This window comes from Pelodiscus sinensis, chromosome 5 (assembly GCF_049634645.1).
Source record: "Pelodiscus sinensis isolate JC-2024 chromosome 5, ASM4963464v1, whole genome shotgun sequence".
In the NCBI taxonomy this organism is placed as follows: Eukaryota; Metazoa; Chordata; order Testudines; family Trionychidae; genus Pelodiscus; species Pelodiscus sinensis.
In genome coordinates, this window is record NC_134715.1 from 117,785,874 (window position 1) to 117,801,179 (window position 15,306).

The 15,306-nt window shown below is 41.4% G+C and overlaps 1 protein-coding gene across 7 annotated transcripts in view; it reads left to right on the plus strand.

The window, feature by feature from the left end:
- Window positions 1-15,306, plus strand: part of ZFYVE28 (zinc finger FYVE-type containing 28) — a 275,066-nt gene that overhangs the window by 237,169 nt on the left and 22,591 nt on the right. The gene's annotated exons all lie outside the window — the stretch shown is intronic.

The window sequence follows — 15,306 nt, forward strand, 5'->3', positions numbered from 1 at the left end:
CTAGAAAACCCTAAGACAGAGAGTTAAACCTTAATCGTTGAAGCCAATTGGCTAGTGTTGAGCATGAGACCCCAACTTCAGACTTTTCTGCTCCAAGATAGTTCTCTAAATCAGGGTCGGTTAGTTGTGTATTGAAATACTCAGTTCTTTCCTGTATATATGCTGTGCATACCATTGCTGTTCTATTCAAAGTGTTTTGAATCCAGGAAAGCTGAGATCTCAGTTTGTATGCCTAGCAGAGACAGGCAGACAATATATATTCATGTAATTTGCATCAGTGAAGTCAAAAAGCTTTAAGAAAAGCACTGAAACAGTAGCAGATATTAGAATAGTGCTGTGTTTGTGCAAACCGTAGTTTTATGCTTATATATACACACTGTGTACTGCTGCTATCCTTTCATTTCAAACTGCAGGCTAAAGGATTTCAAATATAATCTCCTCATTTGAACAGCAGTACTAATCCCTCTAACCAAGCGTAATGTAGAAATATTTAAGCCTCTGGTAGGGAACAGTGATGTTGGGGCTGATAAAGTAAGGAATTACTCAATAATTTAAAGTTTCTATTGTGCCACAATTGAGAATGTGGCAAAAGGAGCAATAAAGAGCACTCGGGTGATCCCATATAAAAACAAAGCCTATAATAAAATACATGATGGATTCAAATGATAACATACTAGAATGCAATGGATTATTCTTTCCCCTATGGCAAGGATGGAAAACCTCAGGCTTGTCTGGATCCAGACCCCAAGACTCAGGACCCCCAGCAGGACTGGGGCACATAAAATGTACTGGGCTTGGCCCCCCCTAAGTTATGGTCATTTTTTTTGTGTGCAGCCCCTGACTGATTTTTATTTATATTGATTACATGACTAGTCAATAAGGACTGCTATGCTCATGCTGGCTCCAGGAGCCACCTGCACTGCAGCTCTGCATTTTAAATGTAGTAAGAGCCCCCAGGCCAAAATGAGCTAATGCTAGCTAGAGGCATGAAGAAAAGCAAGAAAACTTCCTATAAATATATTAGAAGGAAGAGGAAGACCAAGGGGTAGGCCTACTGCTCAGTGACGAGGGAGAAACAGTAACAAGAAACTTGGAAATGGGAGAGGTGCTTAATGACATCTTTTTCAGTAGTATTTCAGTCTTCACCAAGAAGTCTCATGATGAAGGAATGCCTAACATAGTGAACACTAGTGGGAATGGGGTAGGTTTAGAAATTAAAGTGAAAAAAAGAACAAGTTAAAAATTACTTAGAAAAGTTAGATGTCTGCAAGTCACCAGGGCCTGATGAAGTGCATCCTAGAATACTCAAGGAGCTGATAGAGGAGGTATTGGACCCTTTAGCTATCATCTTTGAAAAATCACGGAAGTTAAGTATGATTCTAGAAGACTGGAAAAGGGTAAATATAGTGCCCATCTATAGAAAGGGAAATAGGAACAATCCAGGAAACTAGAGACCAGTCAGTTTAACTTCTGTGTCAGGGAAGATAATGGAGCAAGTAATTAAGGAATCCATCTGCAAACATCTGGAAGATAATAAGGTGATAGGTAACAGCATGGACTTGTAAAGAATAAATCTGATAGCTTTCTTTGATAGGATATCAAGCCTTGTGGTTAAGGGAGATGTGAAGGACACGGTACACCTAGGCTTTAGTAAGGCATTTGACATGCTCTTGCATGACCTTCTTATCAATAAACTAGGCGAATACAACCTAGATGGGGCTACTGTAAAGTGGGTGAATAACTGGCAGGATAACCATTCTGAGAGAGTAGTTAACAGTTCACAGTCATGCTGGAAGGGCATAACAAGTTGGGTTCCACAGAAGTCTGTTTTGAGATACGTTCTGTTCAATAATTTCATCAACAATTTAATGATGACATAGAGAGTACGATTATTAAGTTTGCAGATCCCACCAAGCTGGGAGGGGTTGCAACTGCTTTGGAGGATAGGGTCAAAATTCAAAATGATCTGGGCAAACTAGAGAAATGGTCTGAGGTAAACAGGATAAAGTTTAATAAGGACAAATGCAAAGTACTCCACTTAGGAAGGAACAATCTGTTTCACACATGCAGAATGGGAAGTGATTATCTAGGAAGGAGTACTGCTGAAAGGGATTTAGGGGTCATAGTGGATCACATGTTATACATGAGTCAACAGTGTGACACTGTTGCAAAAAAAGCAAACATGATTCTGGGATGCATCAGTAGGAGTGTTGTGAACAAGACACGAGAAGTCATTTTTCCACTCTACTCTTCACTGATTAGGCTTCAATTGGAGTATTGTATCTAGTTCTGGTCACCATGTTTCAAGAAGGATGTGGAGAAATTGGAGAAGGTCTGGAGATGAACAACAAAAATGATTAAAGGTCCAGAACACATGACCTATAAGGGAAGACTGAAAGAACTGGGCTTGTTTAGTTTACAAAAGAGAAGGCTGGGAGAGGACATGATAGCACTTTTCAGGTATCTAAAATAGTGTCACAAGGAGGAGGGAGAAAAATTGTTCTTGGCCTCTGAGGATAGGACAAGAGACAATGGGCTTAAATTGCAGCAAGGGAGGTTTAGGTTGAACATTAGGAAAAACTTCCTAACTGTCAGGGTGATTGAACACTGGAATAAATTGCCTGGGGGCACGGGTTGTGGAATCTCCATCACTGGAGATATTTAAGAGCAGGTTAGACAGACACCTGTCAGGGATGATCTAGACTGTGCTCGATCCTGCTGTGAAGGCAGGGGACTGGGCTCGATGACCTCTTGAGATCCCTTCCAGTTCTAGGATTCTATGATTCTGTACATTTAAAATGCAGAGGCAGAGCGTCCTGGAACAGCCCGAGCCAGGACTGCTTGGTCCCAGCTCACATTGAGTCCAGCAGTCCCTGTTCGCAATAGCCAGACCTGTCTGCTGTGGACAAGGGCTGCTGCCGGAGCAACCTCTGTTCGCTGTGAAGAGGACTAGCTCCTGGCCGCAGCCAGTCCTGTCCTCTGAAACAGCCCCTGTTCATGGCGACTAAGGCTGGCTGCAGATAGCTCCCTGCTGGGACCCCCGGGGACAGAGGCTGTAGCTGGAGCAGCCTCCCCTATTCCCCCCAGCTGCCTCTCATAGAGGCAGCGAGAAGACAGGCAACACCACGGAGATGGTGCTGGGGGAAGAGGGGATGGCTTTTAAGCCAGCCCCCCACCCCAACACCAACTCCTGTTTTCCACAGTCCTTGCTGCCTCTCATAGAGGCAGCATGGCAGGGCAGGGAGCAAGTAGTCAATACTCTAGTTAACTACTCACTTACATCCCTGTTACAAACATGGGCAAGAAAGTCAGGAGCTTGAGCAAAAGTACAGCTTTTGGGGTAAGATGATACATAGTGAATTTACTTTGTCAAGAACAGTATACGCTTTCCTTCTTTGAAAGGATTGGATTGAGGGGCGGGAGGGAAGCAATGAATGTGATATCATTTGATTTTAGGAAGGCTTTTGACACTTGGCATTCTCAGAAACAAAGTAGGGAAATTTGGTTTAGATAAAATTGTTATAAGGTGAGAGCACAACTGGTTGAATGATCATACTCAAAGGGTAATTATCAATGGTTTGCTATCGGCCTGGGTGAGGGTATCCAGTGGCATCCTACAGGACTCAGTACTGGTTCCAGTACTGTTCGATATTCTGATTAATGAATTGAATAATGGACTTTAGAATATATTTATAAAATTTGCAGATGACACCAGGCTGAGGAAAGGGGCGTTGCAATCACTTTGGGAGACAGGATTAGAATGCAAAACAATATTGATAAATTAGACAATTGGCCTCATGAAAGAGATGGCATTTAATGAAGACAAATTCAAAATACTGCACTTAGAAAAATCAAGGGCACAGCAACAAAACGAGGAGTAATTGGCTAGTGTGCAGTACTGCAGAAAAATATTTTGGGTTATAGTAGATCACAAATTGAATAAGTCAGCGATGTGGTGCATCTGTAAAAAAAAGGTAATATAATTCTGGAGTGTATTAATAGGCATGTCCCATGTAAATACATGAGGCAATTGTCCTACTTTACTTGGCATTGCTTACGTTTCAGCTGGGGTTCCTTGTCCAGTTCAAGAGAACACACTTTGGAGAAGATATGCATAAACTGGAGAGAGTTCTGAGGAGATCAACAAAAATGATAAATGTAGATAACCTGGCCTGTGAGGAAAGGTTAAAAAACTGGATATGTTTAATCTTGAGAAAAGGAGACCAAAGGGGTAATATAACAGTCTTTCAATATGTTAAGGGCTGTTATAAAGAAGACAGTGATCAATTGTTCTCCAGGTCCAGGGGTAGAATAAAAAGTAATGGGCTTCATCTGCAGCACGGAATATTTAAGTTAAATATCAGGAAAATCTTTCCAACTAAAAGAGTGGCTAAATTCTGGAATAGACTTTCAAGAGAGATTGTGGAATCCCCATAATTGGAGGTTTTTAAGAACAGGTTGGACAAACATCTGTCAGGTGGTTTAAGTTTAACTGGTCCTCCTTCAGTGTGAGAAGTTGGAGTAGATGACTTCTGGAGATCTCTTTCAGCTCTCTGTTTTTGTGATATTATGAATTCTGTCTGGAGTAAATACAGGAGCACAAATTGGGAATTGAGGGCAGCATTTTGTATGTGTCTTAGGGGCCCTCTACAGTTAGATGCTATAGGTCCCTGAAACTCTGGTACCTGTTTCATCCTCTGCTACTTCTAGAGTTAGACCTCCTTCTCCACATTAAATACTTGATTATATGAGAGGTTTGTGATTATTATTTTTGATCATTCACAAGAAAAGCATATTCCATGCCACAAAAGAGCATAAAATGTATCCTGTGATATTGATGATAGAAATGTGCTAGAGATTAGAATGGTATTTCTAATCTCCTCCTCATTTGTACTTTAATCAGGATTTAAACAGCTAGTATTTTGGGAGTCTGATCCAGCTTCAAGTGGAGTTAATGTAAAAAGAACGCTGCTGTGTCATAGGGACACATCCTTTGCTAGTGTAAATCAGTGCAGCTCCATTGACTTCGTTGGCTGCATCTGCCTCAGTCACCCTGCCTGAGTGGCTGCAGTTTCCCCAGTTCATCAAAAGCAATGGGACTGTCTCACAAAATAGGAAACGAAGAGAAGTATATCCTGTGCCTCTACTGGAAAAAGAGGACATTAAAATGTCTGGACAGGCTGAGTGGGAAAGCCATAGGGTCTCGTTTAATTAAATATGGGCGTGTTGGGGTCTAAAATCCATCCTTTCTGGTCAAGATTAAAGAAAAATGGTTTAAGCAAAGAAAGTATTTTTCTGATCATTTTAGATGGACTTGTCAGGGTCACAGGTTCTACAGTGATGCCATCATGCAAATAGACAGCCAGTGTTCAAGTAGATCTCTAAGCAAGTCCATTAAGAGTTGAAGAAAGAAAGCTGGTTCCCAAAATCAAGCTCAACACATTCTGATAATCAGTATTTTTGGGGAGAGATTGTATTCATAATTTGTTCACTTACTGGACTTTCTCCAGTTGGTAAAGAGCCTTGGTAATGACACCAGTCATTCTAGCCTTGCATTCTCTGGCCTACACACACACAAAATAACTAGATTGAAAAATGCTGCCAGCCTTACACTAGGGCATTTAAATGGCCCTACTGAAGATCCTTGCTGCCCAGATTACAGGAAGAGTGGTGCCAGCATTAGTTCATGGTGTAAAGACTGAAGATTTTTTGACTGTTTGGGAGAGGAGGCATAGGATCAAGTATGGGGCTACTGGAAAAAGTTCTAATGCTTTCAAACACTCCCTTCTAGGTTTAGGTGGTCTTAGTTCAACCTGCATTTGGAGTTAAAGCATCCTGGCTTCTACCACACAAGAACTATACACACAACCTCCCACCCCCAGCAACTCAGGCCCACATCTCTACAGATAGAGGAGGGTTATTCACGGCAATAAGGTATTCAGAGTGGTCATTGCCATTAATTATGTAGATTTTCCTCTCCAATATGCTGGGTGATTTTAAATGGTTAAATGTTTCTGCTGTTCCAGAAACATGCAGCAGTTTGCACCACAAACTACAGTATAGTGTAGATTCCCACATCTCTGTCCCCTTGCAGTGAATTCATCCTGAAGGCCATTGTTGGGATTGCACCAGTCAATGATACTCTTTTCTGAGACATATTGCTACACTTACATTCACTTTTTTTTAACAAAATGATGTTTCCACATAAAGAAAACAGATTTACAGCAAATGAGCATATCTATAACTCCTAGCCCCTGCTCTCATCAAAGAGCACAAATACCTATCACACTGAAAAAGTTCACCAGACTACCTAACGGGAGAAATCTCCTAATATTTCTAATTCCCACATACTATCTTAGACAGCACTCCCTTGCAAATGGTGCCCAAACATACAAGATTACTTTCAGTCTGTAAAAATGGATAAATAGATCTAAAATTCCACTGGTGGCTCTAGCCCCAGCTCAGATTATGTTCATGAGCCTCATACTGACTTTTTCTAAAAATCCACCATATGAATTGGATCATAAATATGATTTTTTATGATGAGCCACCTGACATTGGTAAGGATAAACAAGTTAGAAATTGAGTGACCCTGTGAAGGCGAAACACAATAATATCTGGATTAATTGGTGTCTCACTACAAAAATCTTTTCAAATGCACAGATAAGATTGAGATATATTTGATAGAAAAAAGTATCCTTGCACATTAGGAAAATGTTATACAGCATTAAGAAAAATTATACATGATATTAGTTAGTAAAAATCTCAATTCCAGTTCTAGCATGACCTTAACTTTGCATAGACAATCACTATGCTCTTAAATAAACGTACACAGAAAATAATACTAGATATGCACGTGTAAACACTTTTTTCATAAAGCACTCAATCCACATTTGACCTCTCAGTTTTTGTCCTCAAATGAAACCTGCATCATGCCTTCAAAAGGTAAGACAGGGAACTTAAATTCATTACTCTGCTAGATACTAAAAATCACTGACTCAACAGAGATTGGTTTTATGACTCAGAACAATTTGTAACACACCTCACTGCCTGCTAACCCTTAATTGCCAATTCATTTTAAGTGCTTTCCTACAGCACCTGTGAACCCTTTTTCACTTAACAATCTGTCCCAATTTGTATTTAGCTCAAACACTGGTTACCTTCCCCAGATCTGAGGATAAGCTCTGTGAAGTTTCCACCACCAGAGCTGGCCCAATAAAAGATATTACTTTACCTATTTCACCTTACTCTTCACTAGAGTTTTTATAGCAAGCTCTTTTATTGCTTTTCTTCACTAGGAATTTTTAAATCTGTAATTCCCAATAAATGCAGGTCTCCTGGAAGTTGTAGTGTAAATACTTGAGTCTGACTTGGGTATTTTTAGTACTGTGATATCTAACCTTAGGCAACTTATCAAGTTTTGTCTGTCCTACTGTTTCCGCTGGTGCTCCCCGGTGGAGGCTTACCCATTGGGAATTATGGATCAGAGTAGACAAGGTTATTGAGTTATAGGCAGACAAAGAGAAAGTTAGTCATCTCTGGCATAAAAATAAGTATGAGATTTCAAGTCAAAAGGCTTTCTGGGGGGAAAATAGAAGTGCCATGCAGTTATTTATGCTGTTTAAAGATAGATTTATCATAACCTTTCAGATACAACTTTTATTTCAACATAACATGTTTGCTGTCAATTTCCAGAGTAATCATGTGAAAGCATCTGTTTATACTATGTAACAGTACACTAATTTTTTCCTTCTGATCCCAGTCCCATTCCTATAATGCCACCTTGCTCACTGGCACCTAGTCATAACTCCAAGCATAGTGTAGTCATGAATGCTAGTATAAATAGCTGTTTATGCCATGTGCTTGCATCTGTTTGTGACACATAACATAATTTCTTCTTGTTTCCATCCATTTTGCCTACTCATAACTCCATGATGCTCTTTAACATGCAGAGTTAACCCTATCCAGTATTTCTCAGCCCAGGTTTTAAACCCTAATTGCCATAGCCATGGGAAACCATATATTAGAGTGTTTGCAAAGTGTAATATCTAACAATTGTTAAACCATAATTAGCTGTCAAACTGAGGTGAGTGGATTAATTTTCCTGTTGTTCTCTAAGGACACATCTACACTGCAGGACAAAAGTTGAATTAAGATACGCAACTTCAGTTACATCAATTGTGTAGTTGAAGTCAAAATAGCTTAATTCAGCTTTTGGCGCTGTCCATGCAGCAGGAAGTGAAAGGAAGAACACTCTTCCTTTGACTTCCCTTACTCCTCATAAAATGAGGGTTATAGGAGTTGGAATAAGAAGTTCTCCAGCTCGACATTATTTTGAAATAATGGCTTGCTGTGTAGACACACATTTTGTTATTTCAAAATAAAGTTAGTGTTGGAACATAAGCTTTTGTGGGCAAAGACTTATGAAGTGGGTCTTTGCCCATGAAAGCTTATGCTCCAACACGTCTGTTAGTCTATAAGGTGCCACAGGACTCCTCGCCGCTTTTGCAGATTCAGAGTAACACGGCTACCCCTCTGATACTTAAAATAAAGTTAGTTATTCTGAAGTAATGTGGCTGTGTAGAAGTACCCTAAATATTATAGCTGCTCTGGTCTCTCTAATGATGACCAATGGCATTTTGTAAATGAAGTCAGTTCAATTATTGCAAAACTCTTCCTTACTTAGCCACTCTACTTGTGTCATGAGACAGCGCTCCACATATTACCTGTTAAGTATCCCGATTTCAGGTGCCATCTCCCGACTTCTAGAGTGGCTGCTTGAATCTCTGGTTTTACAGATAGTAAGCTGAACTGCCCAGCAGATAGGGCCTGAAATCTTGCCTTTGGCAAGATCAAGAGTTTCCTCCACAAAGCTGCTGGTCTGTATTGCAGAGAGCCCAACAACAGGGGGAACAGCATATTGCCATCCACAGCAGGGGGAAGACAGGAAACCCTCTGCAGTCAGCCAGGAAGGGGGCTATATTATAGATCCCAGGACTAAGCTAGACTTCTTAGAGGGTTGGGGGAAAAGAGGAGTAGGAAACCACAGCTCCTCCAGAACTTGGGGGGAAAGTGTCTACTGCATCAGGGGAGCCAGAGAAAGGAGAAACAAGACAGGGGAAACTTGAGTGGAAAAGAGGGAAGGCAGTCAAGGAATCTTAAGGGATGATAGAGAGAGGGAGAGAGGTGGTAAATCTTTGTCTATGTCTAAACTGCAGAGCTTTTCCAGGATACTTCCGGTAACCCAGAAAAGCTCTGCTGTGTCCAAAAAACGTGTCTGCTTTTTTGGAACAGTTTCTGAAAAAGCAGACGTGTTCTTTCGGCATCGCTGTATTCCTCTTGGTGACAGTATAGATGGGCCAAATTTCAGAAAGCCTCTTTCGGGAAAAAAAGTGGAAAAAGATACTCAAATTGTGGTTCATAATTTGCGTACCTTTTTCCGACTTTTCCCTGCAGTGTAGACATAGCCAAAGAAGGGATTTGATGGATCTGGTCCTGTGGTTTATGTAAACAAGGCAACATATAATGATCAAATGTACAAAGAGTGCAGATTCTCTAGGACAGCTGTGGGGAATTTTTTTGGGGTTGGGGGCCACTGGCCCACAGAAAAATCAGTCCGGGACAACACCTGTAACCCACACACCTGGGCTATGTCTACACTCGCAGCTTCTTGTGCAAGAAACATGCAAATGAGGCTAAGCATGGACTATCTCTGAGCCTCATTTGCATACCTAATGAGCCGCCATTTTTGCAGAAGAGGCTCTTGCACCAGAAGGAGCTGTCTACACTGCCCCATCTTGCGCAAGAAAAACCCTCTTGCGCAATGCCACTACACTGATTATTTTCAGGAATAACGTCATTGTGCAAGAGGGTTTTTCTTGCGCAAGAAGGGGCAAGGTAGACAGCTCCTTCTGGCGCAAGAGCCTTTTCTGCAAAAATGGCGGATCATTAGGTATGCAAATAAGGCTCAGCAATATTCCACGCTTAGCCTCATTTGCGTATTTCTTGTGCAATAAGCCGCGAGTGTAGACATAGCCCTAGTGTGGTTCACTGTCCCATGCAGTGGCACCTAGACCACAACAACAGATAAAATCAAGAGACCTCTACACTACACTTAGCATGGGCTAAGAGCCAGCTGACTTTTAGCTTAAAAGGTAGAGGCTCCTGTACTAAGCTTCAGAGGTCCCAGGTTCAAATCTGCCTGATGGCAGTTGCGTGCACACACAAAAACTCTCACTGATGTGGCCCCTGAATATGACACTTCCCACATTCCTCTCCCACACCAGAACCTGGGGGCCCAATCTAGTAGATTTTGTGCTCTCTAGTCCTCTGGTTGGGCAGCAGGAGGGATGGAGCACCAGCATGGGCTTCCCAAAGCTGGGGGGTGTTCCTGAGCCTCGGGAGCCAGATCCAGTCAAGTCAGAGGCCAGATCTGCCCTCTGTGCCTCAGGTTCCCCACTCCTGCAAAGAAAAGGAGAAAATAAACATACGACTGATGTACATTTGTTTAATGCTCTATTGCAGTGGTTTTCAATCTTTTTTCATTTGTGGGCCACTACAAAATTTGTAATGGAGATGCAGACCCCTTTGGAAATCTTAAACATGGTCAGTGGACCCCAGGAGTCCATGAATCACAGCCTTTCCAGGACCCCTTAAACATAGTCTGTGGATCCCAGGGATCCCCAGCTTGAACACCACTGCACTACAGGAAGTTGCTCAGATACTACAATGATGAGCACTGCATAAAATCCTACACAGAGGCGTACAGATAGTTCGGAATGGCTTGCTAGTTCGAACTATCTAGCCCGTGCCGCGTGTAGCCGCGCAGCACGGGGTTCAAACAAGCCGGCATTTAAAAATGGCGCCGGCCGGTTTATGCAAATAAAGCCCGGGAAATTCAAATCCCGGGCTTCATTTGCACGTTTGGTATGCATACATTACACCGCTAGTTCGAACTAGCGGGGTAGTGTAGACATACCCTGAGTTGCTAGCGCATGCTGAAGTTCATGCCATCATGTCTACAGGCGACCCTCACATTTACAACCTAATTGGTTCCCAGAAAACCTTTGTAAGTCAAGCCATCGTAAGTCGAACCCTTATTTCCCGTAGGCGCAATGTTATAAATGGCGGTTCCGTTCCTGGAAACCCATTTCATACCCTAAAAATACCAAAACTGACTACGGACATGGAGGAAAACTAAATAGTTCAAATAATGCACAAAAATAACTAAAAAGTGAAGACGGATGTGGCAGAGATGCGCTCAGGTCAAGCAGCAGCTGCAGACTGGTGAGTCTGACTGACCTTGTGCGTTTTCTGTTTTGGGATGACGTGTGGCGTCTGTGTTGTATGCTGTCATAAATACGAGCTGCGGATGTAAATTGGGGTTTTTTAGGAGCTATCTTGAATTTAAAAAATGGCTGTAAATCCGGGGGGTGTAAGTCAGGCGGTTGTTAAGTCGGGAGTCGCCTGTACATTACTGTTATTATAAGATTACGGCTAGCAGGGGTATGCCTATGATGCTACAATCACACCTTCTCTTACAGTGTAAACATATCTTTACTGAGAAAGGGAAGGAATATTTAGGTCTAATTGCTTTGGATGACTTTTTTAGCACCAAAGATAATAATTAAAGGGCTTATATAAAAATGACGGAAGGGAAGTGTTATGGACAAAAGGGCTCATTTTAAGGTAGGAATTGAAGGGAGGGGAAAAGGTAATGGTACTTTCCAAATTTAGCAAGCATTGCTGATGCCCCCAGAGCTCTGTAGTTGTCATGCCTATAGTCATAGCCATCCTATCTATAGGATGGTTTCAGGTGGTCATCCCGTTTCCCATGTCTTGGGGGGTCCCTCAATGGCCATCTCAACAGTCCTATGGATGGGCCCCCTGGGACTCAGGGTGGCATGAGGGATTACCAGGGGGAAATGTTCCTCCTCATCTTTTCCATCTTCTCCCCCTCTTATTTTAGCCCACTTTCTCCTTTATTTCTGATGCTTCTTATTTTTTCCCCTCCATCCCTCCCTCCTCACGACTTTGATGTCTGTGCTGTGGCCTTCTCTGCCTGTCATCTGTTCTTCAGCAGATTTCTTTTGACTCTCATGCTCAATAGAGCAATGGGACAGTTGGTCCTGAGAGCAAGGTTCTCTTCTATTCTGTTTGCAGAACTCTAAAGCACTGGTAGACAGTGCCTTAGAGATTAAGGATATGTTTCAATTTCCTGCTGCATGCTGAGCTAATGGAGCAGTGCGGCTCAGGAGTAGGACCATAAAATAAAAGCCTGTTGGTGCTGATGCATCGTTAACACCCTGCTTCCAGCAGTGTCTTCAGAGTAATGCTTGGAATTTAATTTACAAAGCTTGCTGTACTTCCCATCATATTATATTTTTATCCTCTCATGAGACCTCTCTTAAATAATCTTTCAAAACTTTCTTCTAGGAAACTCAATGTTTAGTATATACAGTAATTTCCAAAAGCCAGCTTCCAAGACTGTGTGAGACAGGGGCTGAAGATCCTGGGAAAGGAATCCTGGTTGTGAATTGCATTGTCTTTGATGCCTTTCTGGTTTAAAATATGGCTAAATGATTAAAGACTCAGTGCAACCCAGCAAAGCACTTAAGCATGCTTACCTTTAGGAAAGTGTCTACTGATCTCAAAGTTAAGCCTGTGCTTTTGTACCCCTAAGATGATTTTTCAGCCACAAATTTATCTGCAGGAATGGACACAGGATCGGAAACCGTGATTCTCCACCACTGTAGTCCTGAGCAATAATTTATCTCTTGTTCATTTTTAACATCTGCAAACTGACTGATTTACCAGCTGTACAGGGATAGAGTGACTGACGATAATAAATGGTTATAGCATTTGAACATGTTCTGTGTGTACTAAGTGTTGTTTCAGGGATGTGCTGCCGTGCAACTGATATTAGAGAACTGGTACATGTAAGATGGGAAGTAAAAGCCAGAATCAGTAGGAAAGTGTACTAGACTCACAGCTGCTCTTGAACTGTTCTAACAATTGCCAGGTCACTGGTTACAAAAGGGGGTACCCTTTAGGCTATCTCACAATGTACTGTACTTTGATAAAAAGAATGAATGAGGCTACACTAAGATTTATAAAGTCACTTTGGGGGAAGAGACAATTACTATATTTAATTTTGAAAACCCATGTATAGAAAGGTTTTACATTCCTTCTGTATCTTGAGTACCAGTGGGACAGAATTTTCCATCTAATATTGTCATTCTACATGTCATGGAGGAAACAAAGGTAAACACCACCTAATTTTCAGAGATTATCTGGCAGTAAGATTCTTGTGTAGCCAGAAACACTGGATTATAAAATATCGGTATGCATATGAAATCAGGGCATATGTATTCCAATACTTTTCATCCAAGGTATTGAATCCAATACCTCTTTTAGGAACTTGCTTCATGGCAATTTAATTTCCTTTTTTCTTTCAGTGTGTTTACACCCACCACATTCATGATTCTGCCTTTACACTTGCATTTTGTTTTCAGAGGATTCTTCCGAAAGCATGTCCTTTGTCAAATCAATCTTCATGTTTTGAATAATTAAAAAATTGCATTCTTTTCTCTACTATTTTAATTCCCAAAATATATCTAGTTGTTCCTTTCAAAGTATAAGATAAATAGAAAACTTTTTGAATTTTGAATCTGCCCTGACATGGTTTTTTTTTTCTAATTTGGTTAATCTTTTATTTATTGAACTGTGCATATGATTTATTTGTAATTTACAATAATTATTTTAATTTTGTAAATTAAAATATTTTTTTCACATTAGTCTATGTTGGATTTGACATTTTTATTCATGTAATTAAGTCTCCTGTCTTTGTTCTACCCTGCTAACCCTTCCTGCAACTCACTTGCTATTTGACCTATGTATTAAATGCATCATATGTTTATTTCTGTGTTCCTTGAGATGGGGAATCTTGCCTCTTTTCTACTGATAAAGCATCAGACATATGCCATGCACCTTCTGATAACCAAGAGAATAGAGGGACTCTGAGAACTTGTGTAAATATTTCCAGGAGTTTACCTTTCATTATGTCCAGAGATTCCTTCTAGGGCAGCACTTAATTTGCCCTTGATAAGATTTTTATTAATTTAATTATTAATGGGCTACATAACATTGATACTTATAATTCCAGTCTCTCCAGGGAGATGTGAGTCTGCCACTAGCAGAAACATGTAGGCAGAAGTAGGCCTAATGTCTTCTGCTTTTCATTGGGCAGCTCATTTCACTGCTTTGCTTTTGTGGAAGATTACAGAGGTCACTGAAAGAAAAACAAGAGCCATATTATTAAGCAACATTTAAAATTCTTTCTCTGTTAACATTGGTTGTACCCTTAATGTTGCTCACTGTTTGAGTTGAGGTGTTTGGGTCAGGGATCATAGCTTGTTAGTACAGACGGTGGTTATTAAAAGCCAGGGGAGGCTAAGCCTCTTCTGGTGCAGCTGTTCCCCCCAGACTCTGAGTTTTGGTAGTGTGCACAGGGGAAGTTGTCTTATTATTATGTGCCATGCAGGTTCCAAGGTGGCTGAGGAGATAGTGTCTGCTACTCAGCTTCATCTCCAGAGAGATTACTGATGAACCGAGGAAGCTGAATATCAGATATTACCACCTCAACTTCCCCAGAATTGGCACGTCTCACGTAAAATGTTCAGTTTATTTGGGAAGAGCTGCTTGGGAGGGAGGGAGTGTCTCAGAAGGAGAGGTGTGACACATCTGGTGGCTTGCCTGTGGCTCCTCCCACAATAGGAAGAGTTGGAGGGGCTCAGAGTTCTGGCTGACCTGGGGCTCCTCTCACTGTAGGGCTACAGTAGCAGAGGGGGAATAGGCCGTTGAGTAGACAGGGTATGGCTGGGAGGCTAACCTCCCCAAAGGGGGATCCACCTGCTGCCCATGATCTTTAGCGAGGTGAAGGCTCTATTTAAATGCCCCAATCTTTGGATTGACTGGAGCCTCTGAGACTGTGGTCCTTGTGCAAGCAAACTTATACTGAGAGCAATGAGGGTGGCCCTTCGTTGATTCTCTGGAGATGTACAGTATGTGGAAGTTGTGTTTTATTTAACCAAATTGAGGAAAAGGTGGGTTGCCTTGCCAGTAATGAAGTCTGGCAGACTAGTGAATAGAACGGTACTGTAGGTTTCTTCTCCTGTTACATTGCTAAATACTTATCTCTATAAGTCCATCTATGTATCTAACATTCCTGCCTTTTATATTTTCCTACCATACTCATTTTCAGCTCCATAGAATACTCTCTATTTCTTGTGTTAAATGGCTATACAG